The sequence below is a fragment of the Cupressus sempervirens genome, chromosome 5 (assembly GCF_028749045.1).
Source record: "Cupressus sempervirens isolate cs-2001-9-10 chromosome 5, ASM2874904v1, whole genome shotgun sequence".
NCBI classification, from domain to species: Eukaryota; Viridiplantae; Streptophyta; class Pinopsida; order Cupressales; family Cupressaceae; genus Cupressus; species Cupressus sempervirens.
In genome coordinates, this window is record NC_143122.1 from 835,276,899 (window position 1) to 835,284,800 (window position 7,902).

The 7,902-nt window shown below is 34.2% G+C and overlaps 1 pseudogene; it reads right to left on the reverse strand.

Moving 5' to 3' along the window:
* Nucleotides 1-1,043: 1,043 nt before the first annotated feature.
* LOC149558471 (uncharacterized) lies at nucleotides 1,044-2,172 on the reverse strand (annotated as a pseudogene).
* Nucleotides 2,173-7,902: the final 5,730 nt, after the last annotated feature.

Genomic DNA, 7,902 nt, shown 5'->3' on the forward strand with positions numbered 1-7,902 from the left:
TTTCTAACTTGTCCACCTTGCCACCAACTCATCAGCACATGTTAGTTTCTGATTTAGTCAGCATATCGCCATGTTAATAGTCGATCAACTTCACTTTGGTGACATAGCAACCACCATTGGATCTACCACATGTCGCCATCCTATGCCTTTCTAAGATTTACATCAATCCACCTACCATGTATTGCCAAATGTCATATTTTGGTTCAACGTCACCATTGCAGCTGGGTCCCACATCCTTTTCATTGGATTTCAAGGTTTTTCGGTAGGTTGCCATGTCGTTTGCCAGAAAACCATGTCATTTTTCAATCTCAACATAGTAATCACTAGATTCTTCAACTTTTCCAGCAATGTTTTCACAACCACTAATTTTAGCAACACTTTACGGCAACTCTCCTTTGCTACGTTGGTCAAAATTTACCCAATTTTTGTGCCAACTATCTATCTATGGTGGGCTCCACCACAAGCCACAACTTCCTAAAAGAGAGTTGTCTTTAAGACATGAAACCTTTAGTGTGCTTTAGTATTTAAAACATATAAGGAAACAATGCCTACTCAATGTGGGACTAAAAAATGGCCTTTTCCTTCGAGCACATAGAGAACAAATGAAAACAACAACTGTCCTACCCTAAACATGATCTTTTCTTGGATATTACAAACCAATTTTGTCTCTGATTAGCTTTTATGTGATTGTGTACAAGTGACGACTGCACCAATGTGATCATCCACACACTTTGAAGCTTCATGGCATATATATCACTTAATATCCATAGGGATAGGAAGGAAAATAATAACCAATCCACTACTTTAAAAATTACCATAAAAAAAACTTCAATCATCCTCCTTAAATTATTGCACACAATACTCCCTTGCTCCTTGGCATCCCTCAACTTCCTTCATGCAAAAACCTCTTTGTTTATACGTGGGTCTTCTTCCTTGATTGTGTGGGAACTCTTTTGTTCATGGTGGCTTCCATTATGATGGCGTCTCCCTTTGGTGGTTGTGGCCTACTTCAATGTGGAACTTTTTTTTGTTTATATGGGCATCTATACTTTATATCCATTGTAGCTACCTTCACTTGGTGTTGGAAGCCTTTTTTTTAAAAATGTGGGTGCAGTTGTGCGGCCTTCTCCTTTACTTGAACAATAACATGGCATACCTGATTCATTTCTATATGGATTCTTGCTCTCTGATTCTTTGTTGAAAAACATAATAAATTTGATGACCTCATTTATGAACCTTAGGCTTGCAAATTTTATAACTGGCTACATAATATCACAGGCTAGAAGTTCTTAAGCAAGGCATCGAACAAGAGGACAATAAGATTCTTGAGATCTTAACACAATAGCCACTACTCTAGCCATTAACTACCTAAGAACCATATACTCATTCTCTAGAGAGATCAAAGTAGGGAGCAATTCCTTTATAGTAGCTAAATACTGTTTCAATCTTTCGTCGCTTTCTTCAGATGAGAGAGTATACATGGAAGCCTGATTTTTCCTAAAGAGTTCAATATGACTCCCAACCAAATCCACCATATCCCTAGTCAATAAATCAATCAGATTGGTACGTTTAATCCTCTGGGATATCTCCCCAAATACATTATTTATAATAATTTTAATCTGCTCTAGAACTTCATGGTCGAGAGTAATTGATGAGTACCACATATATGTAACAAATTCTTGCACAATCTTCTAGGTAAAATTATCCATTGCTACTTGAACAAGTGGCAAATCAACCTTCCTTCTCCATCTCGTAGAGGCTTGTGCTAGAAGGAGAAGTGGACCATGAGGAGACAATGCCTCTCTTTGAGATGAGAAAGATATGACAGTTCAAAAGTCACTAAGCTCCTCCTATTAATTTCTAGCTCAAGGGAGAGGTATCAAAGTAATATAATAATGATGAACAATATTGGAACATTTAACTAGATCAAATTACTTGTCACATATCCCCTTCAAAATCTTTGACTTGCACACATTTTATTAGTTCTGATGGAATCAGTCGAACCCCAAAGTGGGTCCAGCTAAAAAGAATTACATTTTCAAACCACTAATATTACAAACTAATCCATCAATCATCCTAGATTGACTAAAAGAAAAATTGAGCCCAAAATCACCATTGAATACTTATTTTAAATCGTTTCCACACCACCATGAACTCTATGTCAGGAGGCATGTTGTCTAGCTTTAAAAACTGATTCAATATCTGACTAATCCTTGATACTCTGCACTTTTTCTCTTTGCAACATACTTAACTAGTTCACCAAAACATATCTCATGATAATAGTAGATTCAAAATATATTGACATATAAACATGCCTACTTCAAATTATCTTGCAAATCAAACATGTTTGAAACAATAAATTGGGTTTAGTTTCAGCTTTGAAAACTAGGCAAGCGATCACTTGAAAGGATGAAAATTGGGAAATTTTTTCTTTGCCATGAGGGAAATATAATTATGTGATTTGGGCTCATGAAAAATCACATGATAGATTTGGCAAGCACACAAAGTGGCTACTCGAGAATGCAGAATAGGGGACAACAATAGAAAAGTGTCTTTTTGCACATGGAAAGGCCCTAGGAAAGTGTGCAGATGGATTCGTCAAGGTTTTCAAACTAGCAAACTTGAAGTATTTTCAAAGTAGAATGTAGGGGTAAAATCCATTAAATCTCACCTATCACAAATCTCAAGTTATAACATCCTAAACAGGGGTACCGACCAATCTGCACTTTATGACACCAATAAAAGCTACAAATTGCATTTGGAATCACATTTGAAAACTGATCAAATAGATTCCTCATAAGCTCAAAATTGAAATATAGCAAGTATCTAACCTCTAAAATGTAATACAAAAGGAATTTTCTCAATTTAGTCAACTGGGTCAAAATTATAACAAGTCGAACATGGCTTCCTAGAATTCAGAACAAATTGCATCAACATGACATCAATAAATGACCAACTTTGAGGGATTCAAAACCTAGTCAAACAGAGTCAAAATGACTTGAAATATGAAACATAGGCTCTTAGGTATGATACTAAATACTCCCAAAGTGGTGAATCATGAAACATTACTAGGTGCGAGATATTCAATTGCAAACAAGGCATGTTGTTGTTGTTTGACACTTGGGCAAAAATGCAAAATTGGAGGTTACTCAAAAATGGGACTTCACAAAATGGCTCAGAATGAAAATTTATCATCATTGAACAAGTAGACATACTAAATTCAAGGTGTTAGAAACATTAAACACCTCTTGGGGCTCACAAGGATAGTCGAGTACAAATGCATCAAAAAGTGCTTATAGGGCTTGATTTTTTCAATGGTACTCAAAATTAGGGCTTCACTTTTGAGTCCCAACACCTCTATAGATATCCTCTTGCAATGCTTTAACTTATATTTTAAGGGCTATAGCCTAAGGGGTAATACCTCCAACCATTCCACCATCCTCTCTTCATAGAGGCATCTTCTCACTATTTCAAAAGCAACAACCATATAGTCCTAGTGCAAACTACCTCAGAATCAACACTCTATCTACACACTCAGGAACTCCTACTCTGATACCATTTGATAAAGGTACAAACCAAAAAAAAATGAATAGAAAATGAAAAGAAGAATCCAATTATCAGAAATGATATCCTATTACATTCAATACAGAGAAAATAGACACAAATAAATGCCCTGTGGGCTTACAATGTTTGCAAATTCTAGAGAAGAACCGTTCTCACAATATCCCGAATTAGGTTTAGGGATAGGAATATATTTTAGAATATTCAATTTGTTATCCACCATTATATCAAAAGTTTGTAGAAGATGTGTCAGAATTTAGTGCAAAATTAGAAGAATCTAGAAATGGTAGTCTAAGTTTAGAGAGGCATAACTTTTAATCTAGGACTCTCATTGAGACCTATTTATCTTTTTGGAAAGCTCTCCAAGAGCTTTATAGACCTAAAGAATATCTTAGCTTGTTTCCATTTTTTGACCTTGTATGAGATCATTTGTTTCCTCATATATGACTTTGAATCATTCTTAGGTGGTCTCTAGGCAACTTAAAACTGCAATAACTTTCAGACTATTAAGCCTTTTGACCTAATTGTTTTTTTCTTGAATGCTTTAAATTAAAATTAAAATTAATATACCAACTTAAACCCTCTAACTAATCATAATTATGGCTTAATTACAATATAACCTATTTTCTATGTTGACACATGTCTCGAGGTGCTCAAAAATACTAACCCATAAAAGAAATAGTTGAAATATGAGATTTGGAATCTCTATTTGGCCCAAATGGGCACCTAGAAATACAAACACATTAAAAAAAAAACTAACACTAAGAATATCTTTAGGTGTTATAGGATTTCCCCTACACCACTAAATGCTCCTGCATCACACAACTACCCCCATCAACAATAACTTGACATACATTTCCACCAAAAGTGCATCTAGTTATGAAGATATTGGTCTTAAGTGACAAATCATTAGAATTATTTGTAGGAACTTCACTCTTTTTTGAAATGATCATTGATGTCCTCATTAGGAGGGTTTCTCCCACATTTGGTGAAACTTCTTGTTCTTCCCCTTATTTTTGAAAAGAGATTGTTTGGAGTGTAGAACCTATCGTGAAATGATCATTATTTTGTCAATGATGTCAAACCTGCTACTTTCTAGTGAGACAGTTTCTTTTTGGTTTGAATGTTATCATTTTTTTGATTGATGAAGAGGATTTAAAAACAAAAGATAACAAGAGCACCTAGAGAAAGGTTGAGTTATTTAGTGTATAAAAGGAGCACTAAGACCAATTAAAACATTGATGATATTATGTATTTTTGATCTACTTAAGGTTAAAGTATATGGTTACCTTAGCTAATCTAAGAAGAAGTGTTTTAATAAAAAGTGTCTCCCAAGCCTGGCCAAGAAAATAGTGTAAGCTAAGAAAATTTAGTTCAAGCCAAGTAGAAAATAATAGATGCTAAGTGAAAATCAATAGGTGCCAATCAAAGAGGAAAAATAATAAAAGTCGAGCGAAAGTTCGTATATGCCAAGTAAATTTTAGTTGATGTCGAGCATCAATAAACTTTAGTGTGTGCTGAGTGAATAATGTGTATGTCGAGTGATAGTAAAAAGTGTGAAATTAAAGACTTGAGGAATCTGAGCCAATAAATTTGATTTCTTGAATAATGTGAAGCATGTGGAAGGTAACTATGATGAGCTAGTGGCACAAAATTTAATATAAACCATTTTGAGGTGAATTCAAGGAAGATTGTAGAAGAAGTTTCTAAAGGAACTAAAATGGAAAAGTGGGTAGATTCATTAAATCTTATCTAGCCCTAAAATAGATGATTGTGGTTAAATGACAAAAGATCTAAATTCTTTATTTATGGGGATAGCAGGATGTAAGAAAAGGTTGTCATGTGCAAGAACCTAAGGAAGACAAGAAGTCTAGGGTGTTGCTTGATTTGGTGGGTAGATAGAAAAGACTACAGTTGACATACAAAGCAAGAAGGCTTAAGAGGTTGAATGCTTGAAGGGTGAACAAGCTATTAGAGATGATGTGTATGAATACCCAAAAGAATGAATGACTAAACTAGAGATCTGTAATCAGCAAGTGAGTTGTAAGTTGTTATCAAATCAAAACCTATTGTTACTTTCTAAAAAATGTACTAGTGTGGATAAATCCCTTGGATTAAGGTTGACGTAATAGTCATTTGTAAATCCTTTAACTAGGTGAAATTCTAATGGAATGTTCTAAAGTCCTCTAACTAGGTTCACTCCTAATAGGGTGATTGAAATCCTTTAACTAGGTCATGTTTAACAGTGTGTATTGTAACCTTAATAGGGTTGGTCTTTCATAGGGCATCACATTAGAAGAGTTAAATTGGGTAGCATATTACCGATGGTATTTCCCAAATTGGGTTTCCACATAAAATCCTTGTGTCAAATTGTGTGAATGAGTTTGTACCATTTCATGTTTATATTTTTGCAAAGATATTTTGACCTAGAATAGTGACCTACTAAGTTAAGATATTGTATGATCTAATGGATGCATGCATGTTATGGCTTTGTGGATATGAATCTGTTAAGCATTGAAATTTTTGATTTGTACATTTAGACTTTAGATAATTGATTCAACCCCCCCAGTTATTCTAAATAATTACATGAATTGGCATCAGGGCCCTTGGTGCTTTTGAGGAAATAGTTTGAAGGTACTAAAAGCTAAAGATCAAGATGTACATAGAAAGGAGGTGCCCAAACTGAACAAGGAAAACCTTCTTGCACCGAAAATTTTGATTAGGTTACACCTAGGACGACTTGGAGATTATGGTTTTAGTCAACCATCACTATTGAGTATGTTGATCCAACTGGAGCCCTTACTGTTGATGATCTAAAAAAGAAGAAAGAACACAATTAGGCAATTTTAGAGCTTGCCACTACCCTAAGCTACTTGGAGTTTGATGAGATCAAAGGATGTGATACTACAAAGAAGATGTGGGATGCTATACAAATAATTTATAGAGGAGATAAGAATGTTCTAAGAGCCAAAGTTGAAAGCCTAAATGGAAATTTTGATGACATGAGAATGAAAGAAGGTGAGACAATAGTCCAATATTACACAAGAATCAAAGATGTGAATTATATCAGAGGATCCAATGGTGTTATTGAAGATAAGATTGTGAACAAAAAAGTGCTTAGAACCCTTCTACTTATATATGATATTAGAGTCCCTTCCATACAAGAACTAAGGTGTTTTCCTAGTAGTAATTTGACCCTTGAGGGACTGATGGGTAGACCTACTACTTTTGAACTCTCTAATTTTGATAATTTCAAAACTAAAAATGTTGAATCTTCTTTCAAAGCTAAAATTTCATTGATAGAACCTAAAGAGAAAAAGAAGAAAGGTTAAGCATTGTTAGTGAGGAGACTTCACAGAGGCAAAGGGAAATACAAAGGTAAGCTAACTATCATGTGTTGTAATTATAATGAGGTTGATCATATTGCTGCTAGATGTCTAGAGAAAAAGAACAAGATAAGTGGAGATAAATATAGAGGTAAAAGACATGAGAACAAAAAAGATTATAAAGACAAAGGAAACAAGTCTTTCTACATTGCTGAAGAGGAAACAAAATATAGATCTCATGACCATGGTGATGAAGTTGCATATGTTTCTACGAATGATGATTCTGATGAAGATGAGGCAACTGCATTAGTGTCTTATGTGAACAAGAGTGATAAATGGATCATTGATAGTGGATGTTTACATCACATGATTGGAGATAAAAGTAACTTCATTACCCTTGATTACTACAATGGAAATAGTGTTAGATTTGGTAATGATGCACCTTGTTTGATAAAAGGTAAAGACCATTCAAACTGATAGAAAATATCATGTGTGACAATGCTTACTATGTAGAAGGAATTAACGATAACTTGTTGAGTGTTTCATAATTGAGTAGCTCAGGTTGCAAGGTTGAATTTGATAAAAAGAAAGTAAAGATCTATGACAATAATGGAAAACTGATTGGAAATAGAGGTTAGACTAGAGGTAATCTATTTTATCTTGACATGAATGATGCTACTTGTCTCATTGTAGAATTTGATGATGTGTGGCTATGACACAAGAGGGTTTTTCATGCTAACTTTGATAACTTAGTCAGTATCACTAACATGAAAAGAGTCAAAGGTTTTCCAAAAATAAATAAACATGATAATGTGATTTGGAAACAATGTTAGTTAGGCAAGATGACAAAATCTAGTTTTAAAAGTAAGACTCACTCCTCTAAAGAAATTCTAGAATTAGTTCATACCAATTTGTGTGGACCAATTGATGTACAAAGCTACAAAGATGACAAGTACATTGTCCTAATTGTTGATTATTATTCTAGGATGATGACAGTTATGTTTTTGAAACAATA